Raw genomic sequence first — 17928 nt, forward strand, 5'->3', positions numbered from 1 at the left:
TTTTCTAGAGTGTGCATCATAACAGGTTACACACTGTAGAATAATCAAATAAGCTTGTGAAGTTATATTGATGTTATGCCCCATGTAAAAACCACCCTGGCCAGGCATAGTGGCTCACACCTGTAGTAATCCCAGCACTTTAGGAGGCCGAGGTGGGCAGAACACCTGAGGTCAGGAGTCCTAGACCAGCCTGGCCAACATGCTGAAACCCTGTCTGTACTAAAAATACAAAAATTAGCCTGTAATCCCAGCTACTCAGGAGGCTGACATAGGAGAATCTGTTGAACCCAGGAGGTGGAGGTGGCAATGAGCTGAGATCACGCCACTGCACTCCAGCCTGGGCGACAAAGCAAGATTCTGTCTCAAAAAAAAAAATAATAATAATAATAATAAAAATAAATAAATAATTTAAAAAATAAAAACCACCCTATTTGGTATTCACAATAAACAAATACTTATTGAAGTATCTAAATATATCAAACTCACTGGGAATTTCTGCAGTAAAGAAATCTTTTTAACTTTTTTTTTAAAAAAACAGATTGACAACTAACATAATAGTTGTCAAATACAACAAGTAGTTGTATTTGTTCCTTAATAAATATTTATATTCAGCATAATTATTTAATTTGTTGTAACATAATTTTAACACGTTGTCCTATTCTAATCACACCTGTTGACAGTTGAGAATTACATTGTTCTAGGAAGTTAAATAATTTTCCAAAATATGCATATTTAATGATAGTGACTATTGGAAACAAGATACCTTCACTCCCATATTTATATTCTGTCGCTTGTATCATTTTAATACATGTTGTTAAAATATTCTCCCTTGATATATTCAGATACTAATTTTTAGTAGAATATTCATTTACATTTGAATTGAAGTAATAAGCCTATATCAACATACATTCATAATACATACCAATGAAATAATTGCCATTCTTTTATATAAATAAGTTTGTATGTCACCACTACATGTAAGTATACAAGAGCTAATCATTTGGATGTCTGATTCTTCATTTCATCTATTGAGGAAAAAGGAAAGTAAAATTAATCATTCTTTTCTCATTAAGGCAACATGAGAAGCTCTGAAATGTTGATAATGGACTTTCATTGAATTACTGTCATTCTGGCCTTCTGAAAGCTTTTAAGACCCTGTAAACATATGTTGCAGTGCTACTGGTTCCCAAAGTGGTCATAAATATGCATGGTATAAAAGAACAATCAGCCACACTCAAAAACATTTATTTTAATATAGCCCCTTAATAACAATACAAGGAATCTGTATAGAATTTCATTTTAGTGACCACTTCTTACTGTCATAACTGGGCAGGAACATTCAAAGAACAAAGGGGCAGAAATAATCAAAACAATGAATCTGAATATTCTACCAAATAGGTTTTCAAACTAGTGATATATCTCATTAATATGGGCCCACATAAAAAATCAATGAAATTGATTGAAATAATTGCATAAAAAGAGATCTGCTGTGTTGTCATAGAATGGGGAAAAGCTAGGAAGAATTTATTGAGCAGATGGAGAAAACTGCAACTGTTTTCTCACTTTTGATGTTGGAAAATAGTTTACCAAAAAACAAAAACAAAGCACACAAAAGAAAACTTCACACAAGCCTCACTTAAGAGCAGCAGTGAAATTAACGGTGATCTAAATGTGACTGTGGCCCCACCTTTCTCATTGTCTACCATATTGGTGTCTTTGGACTAATGCTTTTATCACCAACCCCTGAGCTATGGTGGAACCACTGTCATCCTAATGCTACAAATAAGCACATAGTGGTCTCTGACATCAAGTCAGTAATCAATGGACTTCTTATACCACAACAAGATTGATATCAAAAAACATGTTTATTTATAAAATTCTAAATAATAATAATGTATATATTTTTTATTAAAATTACTATGACCTTCTTAATTGCCTTTCTTCTCCTCTTCATTTCATCTGAATCTTCTGTCAGGTTAAAATTTTTGTCATATTACCTCCTGAGTTAAACTTACTACTGACTCCAGACCAGGATCAGCTGGGAATCTGAAGTTCCTTAATTTTGGGACATGATGAGTGAGACACCCACAGTGGTCCACATTTCTGCCCACAAACTCCTACAGTCCTAGTTATAAGAGAGCTTCTCAACACTTGCAGTCTCTAAGACTAACACAGAGAGCTGCCTGGAGACCGTGCAATGGAATTGATCCAGAGACAGAGGTCATGCTGGTTTCTACAAACGCCTTACTCTCAAGCAGCTGCAGCATGGTGCCATTTTGAGAACCCAGCCTCCACAGGACTGTGTCCTGTCATGCAGATCAATAGCCTCTGCATCTCAACATCCCTGGAGCTTTAGTAACATTCCTTCCTCACAGCTGCTGCCACGAGGGTCACTGCAGGAACCATGAGCACTGACCCTGCACCCCTCAGCAGAGGGGCAGCCATGCATACGCAAATGCCCTGAGGACAAATGCAAGTACTTGCAACTGCTGCCATAGTGTGCTGCTATGGGACTGAGGTGGAAGTGAAGCTCAGGCCCCTGGCTGCCTGGATATGGCTGCTCCCATTGAAAACAACCCCATCCTCCACTGTAGCAGGGTCACAATGCAATCACAGCAGCCCTCATATGAGCATTTTGCAGGTGGTCTGGGGATCACCCTGCCCCTGCCAACCACAACCAGTGATGGTATACTTCACTGGGAGGCCAGAGGGTAGGTCTGACTGGCTCGGTGACACTCTCACCCCATTACCTGAGCACTCAGTCCAGGGGCCTGAGAATTGCCCAACCCAATAAACCACTGTTGGCACCTGAGCACTTTTTGTGAGGTCTGAGGTCAGGCCCACTAAACATAATGCTACCACAAGTGGCACCCATCCATGCCACCTGTGGGTCTGGAGACTGGCCTACCAAGCCCATTGTAGCCAACACCAACACAAGCACAAAAGCTTGGGTCCCAGAAGATTGTCCCACCACTGCTATTGCTATCACCCATGTCACACCCACTGCCCAGGGCTTCAAGAACCTGCCCACCTACCTGGCCCATTGCTGCCATTCCCAGTACATGAAGAAGCCACCTGGATGCCCAAGAATCAGCCCCACTTTACCCACTAATACCCGTGCCAGCATTTGCCACAGCTGTCCCTATTAAGGCCCAAAGCCTGGCTCACCTGGCATCCCAGTTCTCAGCAAAACTTCATAACACTTTCACTCACAACTGCACCCTAAGAAATCGAAGAAAGCACAAACACTACTGGCACTGTTTATAGCCAAAGAAATCATACAGAAACTACATTACTGCACATACCCAGAATCAAAGCCAAAGAGCCCTACCCAACCAACACATATATAGATCTTAGGGAAAAAAGTCCTCCCTGTGAAAGCAAATTCAAAAAATTCCCCTGTATTTCCAATGAAGAACTACTACCAATTTTTCCTAAGCTATTCTGAAAAAATTGAAGAGGAGGGAATTCTTCCTAACTCATATTACTAGGCAAGCAGTACCCTGATACCAAAACCAAACAAGGGCATGACAAAAAATAAAACTACAGGCCAATATCTCTAATAAATATAAATGCAAATATTTTCAATGAAATACTAGTGAACCAAATTCAACAGCACATTAAAAAATATATGATCAAATATAGTTTATCCCACAAATGCAAAAATGATTCAACATATGCAAATCAATAACCATGATACATCATGTGAACAGAATGAATGACAAAAATCAAATGATCATCTCAATAGACACAGAAAAAGCAATTGATAAAGTTCAACATCTCATCATGATAAAAACTCTCAACAACCTACTTACAGAAAGAATGTATCTCATCATAATAAAGCCCATAATATCTGACAAAGCCATATACTGAATAGGAAAAAGATAAAAGCCTCCCCTAAGAACTGGAACAGGACAAAGATGCTTACTTTTACCACTCCTATTTAACATGGTACTGGAAGTCCTAGCCACAGCAATCAAACAAAGGAAAGAAATAAAAGGCATCTAATTTGGAAAATAAGAAATCAAATTGTACTTCTTTGCTGATGATGAGATAATACATGTAGAAAAACCTAACGACTCTGCCAAAAACTCTTATATATGATTAACAAATGCAGTAAAGATACACGATAAAATATCAGCATGTAAAAATTAATAGCATTTCTATACACCAATAACAAAATAGCTGGGAAAGAAATCAAGAAGGCAGTTCCATTTGCAATAGCTCCAAAAAAAAAAAGAAACTGGAAATAAGTTTAACCAAAGAGGTGAAAGTTTTCCTCTACAAGGAAAACTACAAAACTCTGATGAAAGAAATGAAGGGGACATAAACAAATGGAAGGACATACTGTGATCATGGATCACATGATTTAATAGCATTAAAATGACCATACTACCCAGAATAACAGCCAGATTCAATACGATTCCTATCAAAATATCAATGTCATTTTTCATAGAAATAGAAAAATAATCTTAAATTTTCATGGAACTACTAAAGAGCTTTTGTAGCGAAAGAAGTCCTGAGCAATAAGAACAAAGCTAAAGGCATCACACTACTTGAATTTGTTTTAAAATCTATTACAAGGCCATAGTAAAAAAAAACAAAATACAAACAAATAACCCAGCATGGTATTGGTATAAAAACAAACACAGAGAACAATGGAACAGAATAACAGAATAGAGAATCCAGAAATAAATCCACATATTTATAGCCAATTGATTTCTACAAATCTACCAAAAACACACATCGGGGAAAAATGCCCTCTTGAATAAACGGCACTGGGAAAATTGAATATCCATATGTAGAAGAATGAAATGACCCATATCACCACATACAAAAATCAAATCAAGATGGATTAAAGATTGGAACATAAGACCCAAAGCTATAAAATTACTACAAGAAAACAAAGGGGAAATGCTTCTGGACATCAGTCTAGGCAAAGAGTTTATTGCTAAGACATCAAAAACACAGACAATAAAAATAAAAATAGAGAAATAAGACTATTAAACTAAAAATCTCCTGCACAGCAAAGGAAATAATTAAGAGTGAAGAGACAAATTACCTGTTGAATAGGAGAAAATATTTGAAAACTATTCATCAAACAGAGGATTCATATTCAGAATATAAAAAGAACAACTCAAAAGTAAAAGAAAAAAACCACAAATAATCTCATTAAAAAGTGGGCAAAGGATATGAATAGATATTTTTTAAGAGAAGACATACAAATGGTTAATAAGTATATGAAAAAATGCTCAACATCACTAGTCATCAGAGAAATGCAAATCAGAACCACAATAGGGTACCATCTTAATCTCATTAGAACAGCTATTATTAAAAAGACAACAAACAAAATATGCTGGTAGTATGAATAGAAAAGAGAACTCTTATACGCTGTTGGTGGGAATCTAAATTAGTATAGCTAATTTGAAAAAAAAATGGAGATTTTTCAAAACACTAAAAATAGAACTACTGTACAATCCAGCAATCTCACTACTGGCAATTTATCCAAAGGAAAAGAAATCAGTATATCAAAAGGATACCTGCATTCTCATATAGACACAGTGGAATACTATTTGGCCATAAAAATAATATAATTATGTCATTTGCAGCAACATGGATGGAACCGGAGGTCATGTGAAGTGAAATAAGTTGGACACCGAAAGACGAATTTTGCATGTTTTCACTCATATGTGGGAGCCAAAAAAGTTGATGTCATAGAGGTAGAGTGTAGAATAATAGTTATCACTGGCTGGGAAGGGTGTGTGGATGGCAGAGGGGATGAAGACAGGCGGTCAATAGGTACAAACATACAGTAATTTAGAAGGGATAAATTCTAATGTTTGATAGCAGAGTAAGAAAATTAGAGTTTGCAACAATGTATTGTATATTTTAAAGTAGCTAGAAGAGACTTGAAATGTTTCCAACATAGAAATAATATATACCAAAGGTGATGGGTACGCCAAATACCCTGACTTGATTATTACACATTCTATGGAAGTAACAAATTATAGCATATACCCCATAAATATGTAAAATCTTATGTATCAATTAAAAATTACCAGAGACTCCCAGTTACTTTTGACACCAGACTCAAATTCTGCTTTGTTTTCAAGTCTCTTTATATCCATTCTGCGTGTTGTCAGTTTGTACCTTGCTTTGCTCCCTGACACATCCATTTGTATTGGTCAGGTGATTCATCTCACATTCTCAGCCCAAGTTTGTACTTAACTGCCCTTTGTTTCTTATGTTTATTTTATGCAGTTCCATCCATTCATTAAGGAGAAAACAGTTTCTTCCCCCTTTACTCATTTAATCTTATGTATCCTTCCAGATTTTGCACCACTGAAAGTGCGTCTGATCTTTCTGACATTTATTCATCTTATCTTCTCCAATATTCTACAGCATCTTCACCCATTTCTATAAATCACTCTTTAAGAATATGCTGTTAACTTGGCTAATTATTTCATGTGTATTGTTTTTACCTCTTCAAGCCTAATTTACATACTTTTTAAGACTGATATATGTGTTATATATCCTTTATTTATGCCAATTTCCGTTATATCTAGCAGAATGATGACAAAATGATGTGTGCACAAAAATCCTTGTTGATTGATTGATTGAAATAATTGCATACTATCTTTTTTTGTTGTCATTAGCTGACAGGATCAGGTTTTAAAGATCCAGTTAAATGCCTGGCTATCAACTTGCCAAGAGCTGATCCAGATGGAAGCCATCACCCTAAGAGTCAGACAACTCATTAACTCTAAAGGGACTGCCATGTATTAAAAATTCTCTTTATGGATTGTGATGAGTTGCATTGTTTGATTTATTCTTTTGTATTCAAACTATATTTATGGTGTATCTAGAAATAAAATTACCTTTAAGATATATTTAAAATTTTTCACTCCTTTTCCTAGAGTTGTCATCTTAATTTACTATTAAAAAGTTGGTTTTTTAAAATCATATAACTTTAGCCAAAACCATGTTCTACACAGTGCAGAAGTGGAATGATATTAAGGAAACTAAATAATAGTTAGCTTATTGAGACAACTATATTCTTTATTACAATAAATGGCCAGGTAACAAGTTAGCTTAATTGGAATTGTAGCAGTATTCTATTTTTTAAACAGTTTTATTTCTTTATACATGACTTTAAATTTTATATCTATGTAATATATATAATAGAGTAGATAACTATGAGTTTAAAATTAAAGAAATATTATAAAATTAGCCCATATCTTTTTTCAGAATGCTCTTAATATATCTTTTGGAATAAATGGGTAAAGTTAATACATCTAAATTTTTTGTTAGGAAATTTTGTTTTTCCTATTTTTATATTTTAAGGCAAAATAAGGCATAATGAAGACTTACTTTTCATCTGACTTTGAACTTATTATTTTGATTGCTTGTGTTCTTAATTCTCAAAGATTTGCCTTCTCACTGATTTAACCTTTATTGATTCTTTTAATTCTCAGTTGTTTTATTTTTACTTTGGGAATAGTTTTCTTTTTTTTTTTTTTTTTCTCTTTCTCTTCCCATAGACTTATATATTTCTCTGTGAAGGCAAAGGTAGTTGATTTCCCATAGCTTTCATATTGTTTCTTTTTTCCCACCCTTTATATTTTTCTTGTCCCCTGAGTCTCCTCCACCCACACTGCACACCCCACACTTGCTCTGCATTTGCCTCGGTAGACTTCAGAAAATTGCGTATGTCCAACACACGCATGCACACACACACACACACAGATACACACATTCAATTATTGGGTATGAAACTTCCTTTTTGTTTTACAGTGGTTCTCAATTATTACAACTATTACTATATTTTATTTTTTAAATTAAGACTTTATTTAATTCGACTTTTTAAAAAATGGAAAATGAAAAGAGAGAGGAAATTATGCCTCCATAGAAGGGTAGGTTTGTCCAACTATGGCCTTTGGAGGAGGCACAGCAAAAGAGGGTGGAGAATGGCAAGGTTAAAATTTGTGTTCAAACTTACATATTGGCAATTTGTCATGCTACTGATGGGCAAGTATTTGGCTTTTTAAATATGCTTATCTTACAGTCTGTTTTTTGGGTTTTTTTTTTAGAAGAATAAAAGGCCTTACCTATTCAGGATTTGTTATACAAGCTGAAGCTTCAATAAAGTTGATAATTTAGCTACTTTGAATTCGTATAGATGGTAGATTGTGGCCAACCTTGATAATTTATGCAGTTAAGCAAATACTTTTATTACTGCAAGTGTAACTGGGACTCATATGTGCACATGAATGTGTTAAATTTTGAGGATCTTCAGGCCTCTGTTGAAGGATGTTGAGTAATTCCTGCTGTTGTAGGACTAGTACTTCCTCTTCAGATGATACCGGTCAGTAGAGATCAGTGCTATTTTTTGCTCTTTGGTGGTGATCCAACAATATAAAAAGAGAACATCTGGATTTTTGTCAGTTCCAGTCATGCTGAAAAGATCTCTATAGTATGTGTTTGTTTTTACAGATTCATATACACTCTCCAAATGTTATTTTCCAAGGCAGCCACATATCAAAACCAGGAACTTTATCTCATTTATTGCTAAAACTAAACAAAGTGTCTTTTCAGCTCACATGCAAAGTTCTAGTCCTGTGAATCAAGTCACTTTTCAAAACACATGTTTCATGCTTGATGTAACTCTAATTCCTCTTGTTCTTGGGAATCATGACACAACTTTGAGAAACCCTCTAAAAATGTCTGTGTTCACTGTTTAATGATAATTAACAGCTCTTAGGTAGGTTATTTTTGCAGTCTTTGGAAAGAAAAAAACTTTAACAAAGCAATTAATAGTTCTGAAGTAGTTACCATCTCAGAAGTATAAGGTCATAGTTTTATTAACAGAGAGGTTGGAAAATATGGAGAAATAATGAAATGTTCTCTTCTTGTTTAGGCAGTCAATCTGAAATCAAAACAAGTCAAAAGAAATTTCTGTTTTTGTTTTTTTTAAGTCTCAAATTCTTCGCTGATTTTTTAATGGTTTTAATTTATTTTTAAATAAGGACAACTGTTTAACATAAGTGAGTTTGCCAACAATATGACTGCTTCTTCTCCAAAAACTGAAAAGAAATAACCTTAATATTGATAATGGACTTACTGCCTAGAGCTATGTTTCTCTCAATGTAGACTAAGTCAGTGAGAAACAGAAGAAACCAAATTTAAGTGCTTTTTAGCACACTTCCAAATCCCAACAAATGGATTGCCAGCTGCCTTGGTCCATTCAGGCTGGTATAACAAAATACCGTAAACTGAAAATAGCTTATAAGCAACAGAGATTTACTTGTCATAGTTCTGGAGGCTGGAAAGTCCAAGATCAAAGTACTAGCAGATTTGATGTCAGTAAAGGCCTGCTTCCTGCTTCATAGATGGCACCTTCTAGATGTTTTCTCACATGGTAGAAGAAGCAAGCTAGTTCTCTGGTGTCACTTTTATAAGGCCACTAATCCATTATAAAATGTAAAAGTGAAAAAATCATCTCTGAATGGCCCTACCTCCTAACACACTGAAGATCAGTATACCGATGATTAGATTTTGACATATGAATTTTGAGGGGACACAAACATTCAGATTCTAGCACCAACTTAAAGTTGTTAATGTTTGAACAAGAACTTAAAACACATTTCAGGTTTTTAATTTAAATCACAAATCTAGAAAGAAATAGATTTTAAATTTCTCTAAGTGCTCAGCCCTAACATGATATTTATTATTAGCTATCAATAAGTGATAAATAGTAATATTTTCCTGATATATCTGAATATTCTTATATGCCTTTAATAATTTTGCAAATAAATAAATGCACCATTATTTAAACATATCTAACATTGTTTCTTGTCCACAAGTCTTAAAAACTGACTTCATTTTGGCCAGGAGTGGTGGCTCATGCCTGTAATCCCAGCACTTTGGGAGGCTGAGGCGGGTGGATCACGAGGTCAGGAGATCGAGATCATCCTTGCTAACACGGTGAAACCCCGTCTCTACTAAAAACATAAAAAAATTAGCCAGGCATGGTGGCAGGCGCCTGTAGTGCTTGCTACTCTGGAGGCTGAGGCAGGAGAATGGCGTGAACCCAGGAGACAGAGATTGCGGTGAACTGAGATAGAGCTACTGCACTGCAGCCTGGGTCGACAGAGCAAGACTCCGTCTCAAAAAAAAAAAAAAAAAAAACTGACTTTATTTTCAGATTTTATTATTCTTACTTTCCTCTCAAAATACTATATAATCACTATATTTTATGATATTTAAATTGGTCGGACTGTCACGATGTCTCTAGATTGGGAAGAATATCCCAGTAACAATGTGACTGAGATTATCAGGTACTATCAACATTTCACCTGCCCCATGCCAAACACAGATGTTAACAGAGGTCCATTTGAATCCTATGTACCACCTTGGCCTGTTTGGTCTTCAGTTTGTAGCCAACATATGGTGAGTGGCTTTGGAGAATAGTCTTCAAGCTTGCAGGCTGCTGTTGATGTCTCTGGGCTCACTTGCTCCATTTAAGTCATGCAGTTCCAAACTGGAGCCTGAGCCTTGTCTGCTTGTGCTGAAAAGTGAGAAGGTCCAGATTTTTTACAGCTTCTAAGCCTCCCAGACAAGTATAATTATCAGCACTCCAAAGAGCTAGAAATATAAGCCAAATGCAAACAAATTAGGGACTGAGAGCAGAAAAGCTACAGCTGTTGGGTCAAGCTGGGTGCAAAATGGTTTAGGATTTTTTAGAAATTGGAGAAAAATGTCACCAGAGTGAACTTTCCATGATAAAATGAACTTGCTTTTTAGTACTTTTTCTTTCCAGTACTGGAGAAAATCAGCTTAAGAGGAGAATAGTTTTTAAATAAATATAAATGTTGCAAAAATGGGTGGGCGGAAATGGCAACACTTCTGATGAAGTAAATTATATGATAATTTGGTAATTGCAAATTGTCTTGGGGAGAGATAGACATAACTGATAATAACTACTAATAATTATTTTAAAATTAATGTTCTAACTCCAGAACTAGAAAACCTACTTAATCAGAATTAGAAAGTCTACTTAATGTTTTCTCTCTACAATAGTATTTATTGCTTCTATTCTGAATGCATATTTTCTTTCATGCTTATTTATTTTTTTGTGTGTGTGAATCTTTCCCAGCTAGTCTTGTTCTTTTCTTGAAACATTGCTTATATGCAGTGACATGCAAAAGAAGGACTTCAGTCAAACTTCTATTTGCATATTGCAACATCCTTTATTCTCTGGTTTGGAGACATATTTTGTTCTCATGATGTCTTCGGTAGTTTAATTTCTATACTGATGGGTTTGTTGGAGTCCTGTAGAACTAGTCAGGCAATGAATAAAGCAGAGGAGAAATACTCCAGGGAGTGGGGAGGATTACGGTTAACTGAAAACCATATGCCCATGTAAAGGAAGCTTCCAGTAGTCATCTTCAGCTGAGTTTTTGTTGTAGTTAGATGGAAATGTAAGCCGGAGGATTCAGAAATCTGGATTATTATGAGACATTACATTGTATGATTTTTAAACATTCACAAACACAAAATTATTTTTTTCTATTTGTTAAAGAATCCTGTTATTCTTAAAAGTGTTGCCAATACAAAACTGCAAACAAAGCCCTCTTAAGGCCACACTTAGCTTAATGGCCATCAATTTACAGGCTTTGCTCTAAGATTAAACAATCCTTACTAGAATTTACTCTTAACAAAACATTTAAAAATCTGCACTTTTCCTAAGGAGATGGGCAATTTTTTTCTCCTGTGATCTCTGCTTCTTCTTTGTACATTCTTTACAGGAATTATCTTCAATATCCCATTCACTCTGACCCTTTCGACTGGGAATCAATTAGTAGCCTAATCCCATCAGTTATCCTTCTAAATATCTCTTCCATTTCCAATGTCCTCTTCACTTCCCCTGCTGTTGCTTTCAGTCAAGGTCTCATCATTCTTTTATTGGAATCTCATCTGTTGATCTTTTTCTTATAATAGGTTACTCTCCTCTATTTCCCATCTTAGGCAGAATGAACTATTATGTCTTTATTTTCTCAGTACCTTCTTCTTCATTCTTTAAGTATGTCTATTTACCCTGTATTCCATATTATTGTTTCCATAGCAGCAGGTCTGAATCTCATTCTACAAACTCAGTACAAGAAACTGATGTCAATCTATTTCCCACATTTTCAAGTTGACCCCTCCCTCTGTGGGAATATACATCTGAACCCCTCTGGTGGGGAATTCAGCCTCCATTATTCTTGAAGACTTTTTTGTCACAAGATTGTTGCCAAATTTCTGGAGGACTGTAATGTGGCGCTAAGGTATGGTAAGACCTGTTAGTCATCTGTCATTTTAGTTTCTTGCTAAAATCCTTTTTCAGTGTCCACATGGTCTGTTGGTGTGACCACTCTGCTGCTTCTGTGATAGGATTATACACAGAGTAGGATTCCCTCTGGGTTTCCCAGAATTGGTCAATTTCTCTAGACCAGTATTTCTCAAACTTTTGTCCCTTTATACAGCTATGTTGTCCACCTGTTAATATGTTATTGTGGCCCTTCAAGAGATTATGGACTATTGTAATACCTAAGATTTTTTTCACCACTCATGAACCAATTTTTGTCCCCTGGAGTGATATCACCCCTGTTGACAATGCATGTCCAGACACAGGAGGCTGTACTTGAGTTGCTGCCAGGGAAGAGGGCCCAGGTTGCTCAGGTCCTAGAACAAGACATAGTGTTCCAGTCCATCCCTAGCCTGGGAGATCTGTTTCTGGTTTTTGTAAGCACTTTTCTTGTATCTTCAAGCCATTTTGCACAAAAATTCTGTTTATCTTTTTTTTAAAGCAAGAGAAGGTCAAATGGTAAAAGTATTGTGGCTTTTTCATTCCTGTAGTTCAGCGAGCAGCAGGGACTTCTCTCCCATTGTTTGGCAAGCAGGAGGGAGTTGCACCCAGTTGCTTCTTCACTCCCATTGTTTGGCAAGTGGGAGGAAGTGTCACAGCTCTTTTACTTCTGCCACACACAGCTTGGTGAGTAGGGGCATTACAGCTCTTTTGCTCCCACAGTTCAGCAAATTCTGAGTTCTCGTCCCATGACCAAGAGGAATGAAGTACATGGACGCCAGAGAATGAGTAAGGCAGAGTAGAATTTCATTCATCAGCGAGAGGGGACCTGAAAGCATGTTGCCATCTGTGAGGCTTAGTATGGGGTTTTTATGGGCTTATAATGGGGGAATGCATGCTGATTGGTCCATGGGTGGTCTTGGAAAAAGCACCATTTAATTGGTTAAAAGACATCATTCAGAAGGAAGCAATCGAGAAAGAGTGGGTAAGACAAGAATGGAAGTTCTCACTCTGGTCATGGACTTTAACTGGAACTGGTAGCTCGGCTTTCAGCCTTTAGACTGTCATTGGCTTGAAGGTAGGGTTTCACTAGGGACCCATCCCTGTCTGCCTAGGAATTTGTCTGTCTCCTGTCACTATCAAAATCTCCAAGCAGATGAGAACAGTTTTTTCCTTTTATTATCTTATGTAGTCAAAAAAAAAAAAAAAAAGAATCAAGTGACTCTACACATTAAAATTGTTTGAAAACTGCTCATGTAGACTGTCAGCCAAATATACATCTGTCTCCCTCTACTAGGCTATGAGCTTTGATAGGGTAGAAACCATGGTTTTCACATATTAGTAATTCTAATGCTCTATAAAATTACTGTACATAATGTTCTTGAATAAATAAATGATCTAGGCCAAGGATTGTCATATTAGTCTACTCTGGCTGTGTGACAAAATACCACAGACTGAGTGACTTAAACAACAGAAGTATAATTTGTCAGTTCCAGAGGCTGAAAGTTCAATATCAAGTTGCCTGCAGAATCAGTTTTTGACAAGGCCTTTCCTTTGGGTTGTAGATAGCTGTTTTCTGGCTATGTCCTCCTATGATCTTTCCTCTGTATGTACACAAAGAGAAAAAGGAAGAGAAAGGGAGCAAGGAGGAAAGAGAGAGGGCACTAGCTCCCTTGTGTCTCTTCCTCTTCTTCAAGGACACCAGTCCTATTGAATTAGGGATCCATTGTTTTGAGCCTCTGTTACCTGAATTTTCTCCTTATATGCCGTATAGCCAAATACTGTCATACTGGGGCTTCAACATATGAATTGGGGCAGGCAGAAGGTGGGTAGGAACATCACAATGCAATGGGCAACTTTTTAAATTAAATGTGTAATTTAAATTTAATGGGCAACTTTCTACATTTAAAAAGTTGGACAACTTTTTAAATAAAGGGACAGATATAAAATATTTTATATTCTGCAAACTATACGGTCTCTGTTACAACTACTTAACTCTGCCATTGTAGCATAAATAAGTGTGCTGTATTCCAATAAAACTTTATTCATAAAATGAGGCAGTGAGCTAGATTTCCCCTACAGACTATGGCTTTGCTGACACTGATATAAAATTGTAAAACTTTCTTACCCACCTACACATCTATCCATTTTTATAAGTAAATCTCCTCTTGCAATGTTTTGATGATTTTCTATTACCTCTAGAATATGGCATAAACTCCTACACACAGAAGGCTTTTTATATTGAGTCAGGAAACTTCTTTCCTACTCTTTAAACAATGTTCATTTAAAAAAAAAAGCATCTTCATAATCCATGCCTTTCTCCAGAGTATTTATTTTCTGTCTGGAATCTCTCTCTCATTCCCATCACTGCTCCTGCCTATCTACCTGGAAAGCAACCACCTAGACTCTGCCATCTTTTTTTTTTTTTTGGAAACAGAGTCTCTGTCACTCAGGCTAGAGTGCAGTGGTGCTATCTTGGCTCACTGCAACCTCTTCCTCGAGGCTCAAGTGATCCTCTGACCTCAGCCTCCCAAGTAGCTGGGTTCACAGGCACACACTACCACAATGGGCTAATTTTTTAATTTTATTTTTTGTAGAGATGTGGTTTTGCCCTGTTGCCCAGGCTGGTCTCAAACTCCTGAACTCAGGTGATCTGCCACCGCAGCCTCCCAAAGTTCCCGGATCACAGGCGTAAGCCACCACTCCTGGCAAACTCTGCCATATTTGAAGCAGCTCAAACTCCAGAGTTTTGTTGTTCCTCCTCTTTCTCCTTCTCCTCCTCCTCCTCCTCCTCCTCTTCCTCCTCCTCCTCCTTCTCTTTCTTCTTACTCTTCTTCTTTTTTTTTCCCCCGATAACATAGAACCTTCATTTGATCATTATCCACTCACCTTCCCTTATGCTTTGTGAAACTCTTGGGCATTTCTGTATTACCAGCTAGTACTAGCATTTTGAGAACATCCTAGGAATACTATGTATTTTTTTGCAGCTGGAATGTGTTCTCTGACTAGAATTCTATGCTCTAGCCCAGTGGTTTTCAAGCAGGGTTAATTTTGCTCCCCTCTCCATTTAGGACATTTTAGACAATGTCCTAAAATATTATTGGTTGTCATAACAGGATGGAGAATAGGTGTGTTGCTATTGACACCAAGTAGATAGTGCTTAGGGATGCTTCTAAACATTTTACAACGCACTGGACAACAAAGAATCATCGACCCAAAATGTTAGTAGTGCCAAAGTTGAGAAGCCATGATTTAGGCTGCTCAAAGATGTTTCTTTCCATAAAATTAGCTGGTACTATAACCACTCTCTTTGACGATTTCTCATTGTATTAGCATGGGTTTATATGGTTTTCATACTGCTTAACTCTGTATCTACCCATTTATTTTCATACTAACCAGTTCTGATGACACATTTACCTTAAAAAGATCAGAGTAATAAGAGATTTTAATGGAGGTCATGAAATAGTTGTAGGGGAGACAGAGGAATATTTGACAAGGAGCATATTGACAAGGAGACAGAGAGATATTTGACAATATGTCCTACTCACAGCTAGTAAATTCATCCGAGTTTCTATCACCATGCTGGGGCACAGCAGGTCTGCTTCTGCACAGACTTGGAGTTTTGGGATGAACATACCAATGTAGAATTATTTCAGGATAAATTATGCTATGATTTGAATGTCTCCTCCAAAATTCATGTTGAAACCTAATCCCTATTTTAAAGATAGAAAGAAGGTGAGAAATCTGACTATGGCATTTGAGAGGTGGTACCTTTTGGAGATGATTAGGATTAAGAGCAGTCATGGGAGTGAGAGGCAATAGTGGCTTTCTAAGAGGAGACAGTTCTGAGTAGCAGGCTTGGCCCTCTAGACCTCTGACATCTTCCACCATGTTATAACACAGCACAAGGCCCTCACCAAAAGCCAACCAGATGCAGCCACCTGATCTGGCACTACCCAGACTCCAGCACCAAGAGCCAAATAAGTACCTTTCTTTATAAATTGCCCAGTCTTGGCCGGGCGTGGTGGCTCACGCCTGTAATTCCAGCACTTTGGGAGGCTGAGGTGGGCGGATCACCTGAGGTCAGGAGTTTGAGACCAGCCTGGCCAACATGGTGAAACCCTGTCTCTACTAAAAATACAAAAAAATTAGCCAGGGATGGTGGTGCATACCTGTAATCCCAGCTACTCAGGAGGCTGAGGCAGGAGAATCACTTGAACCTGGGAGGTAGAGGCTTCAGTGAGCCAAGATAATGCCACTGCACTCCAGCCTGGGCAACAGAGCAAGCCTCCAGCTCAAAGAATAAAAATAAAAGTAAAAGTAAGAAAATAAATTGTCCAGTCTCAGGTATTCTGTTATAGTAATGGAAAATGAACTAAGGTAAATTAAGAGTTAATACTCCCCTTCTATGTCTTGGAGTTCAGAGTAATAGAATAAAATTAAGAAACTATTCGTGGAACATAGAAAAAAAATTTAAAAATAGAATAATATAAATAACTAATGTAAAAAAGTAAACTAAGAATAAACCAATACTTTTTTTTGAAAGAAACAAAGAAAGAATTGGTAAATTAGGACAGGAAAAAAGGAAGGAAGGAAAGAAGAAAAAAGGGGAGAAAGGAAGGAAGGAAGAAAACTGGTGAATTGGGACAGAAACCATGAGGTCTGGAGTCAAGCAGAGGCAAGAGTAGGTTTAAGTTCTGAATTAATTAATTAATTAATCTATTTATGTGAGACGGAGTCTCGTTCTGTGGCCCAGGCTACAGTGGCGCAATCTCAGCTCACTGCAAGCTCCGCCTCCTAGGTTCACGCCATTCTCCTGCCTCAGCCTCAGAGTAGTTGGAACTACAAGCGCCTGCCCCCACGCCCGGCTAATTTTTTGTATTTTTAGTAGAGACGGGATTTCACCGTCTGTTAGCCAGGTTGGTCTGGATCACCTGACCTCGTGATCCACCCGCCTCGGCCTCCCAAAGTGCTGGGATTACAGGCATGAGCCACTGCACCCGGCCTTAAGTTCTCAATTTAATGAGTGGTATCACCTTGGACCTTAGACATGTTTCTTATTTTTTTCTCATTCTTTACCTCAAAAAAGGACATAGTATTGTTATGGAAATCAGATAAATATATACAAAAAATATCAATCATTGTGTGTGGAACATAGAAAATGTTAAAAACATGTGTAAAAAATAATTTTTGACAATCTTTAGAGCATACTTCCTTGAAATAATAGAATGTTCCTAAGATAAGGTTTTTTAGAACAAGGCAGACCAGAGATATATTTTCTATCAATATATTTGTGCTGGTAGCAGTGAAGTTAATAAAAATCCTTTTTCCCCTTTCCCTAAAATAAATCAAGGATTTTAAGTGAACCCCCAGTTCAATTTCTTCCACTGACAGTTCCACTTTTTAAAGGAAAATACATTAAAGACAGATGCTGTTACTTTCTGTTACCCCATTAGTCCATGCCAGTATCATCTGTCACCTAGACAACGCAGGCTTCTGAGGTATGCTTTTTTTTTTTTTTTTTTTTTTTTTTGAGACGGAGTCTTGCCCTGTGTCCCCCAGGCTGGAGTGCAGTGGCGTGC

Source organism: Nomascus leucogenys, chromosome 7b, assembly GCF_006542625.1.
Source record: "Nomascus leucogenys isolate Asia chromosome 7b, Asia_NLE_v1, whole genome shotgun sequence".
NCBI lineage: Eukaryota > Metazoa > Chordata > Mammalia > Primates > Hylobatidae > Nomascus > Nomascus leucogenys.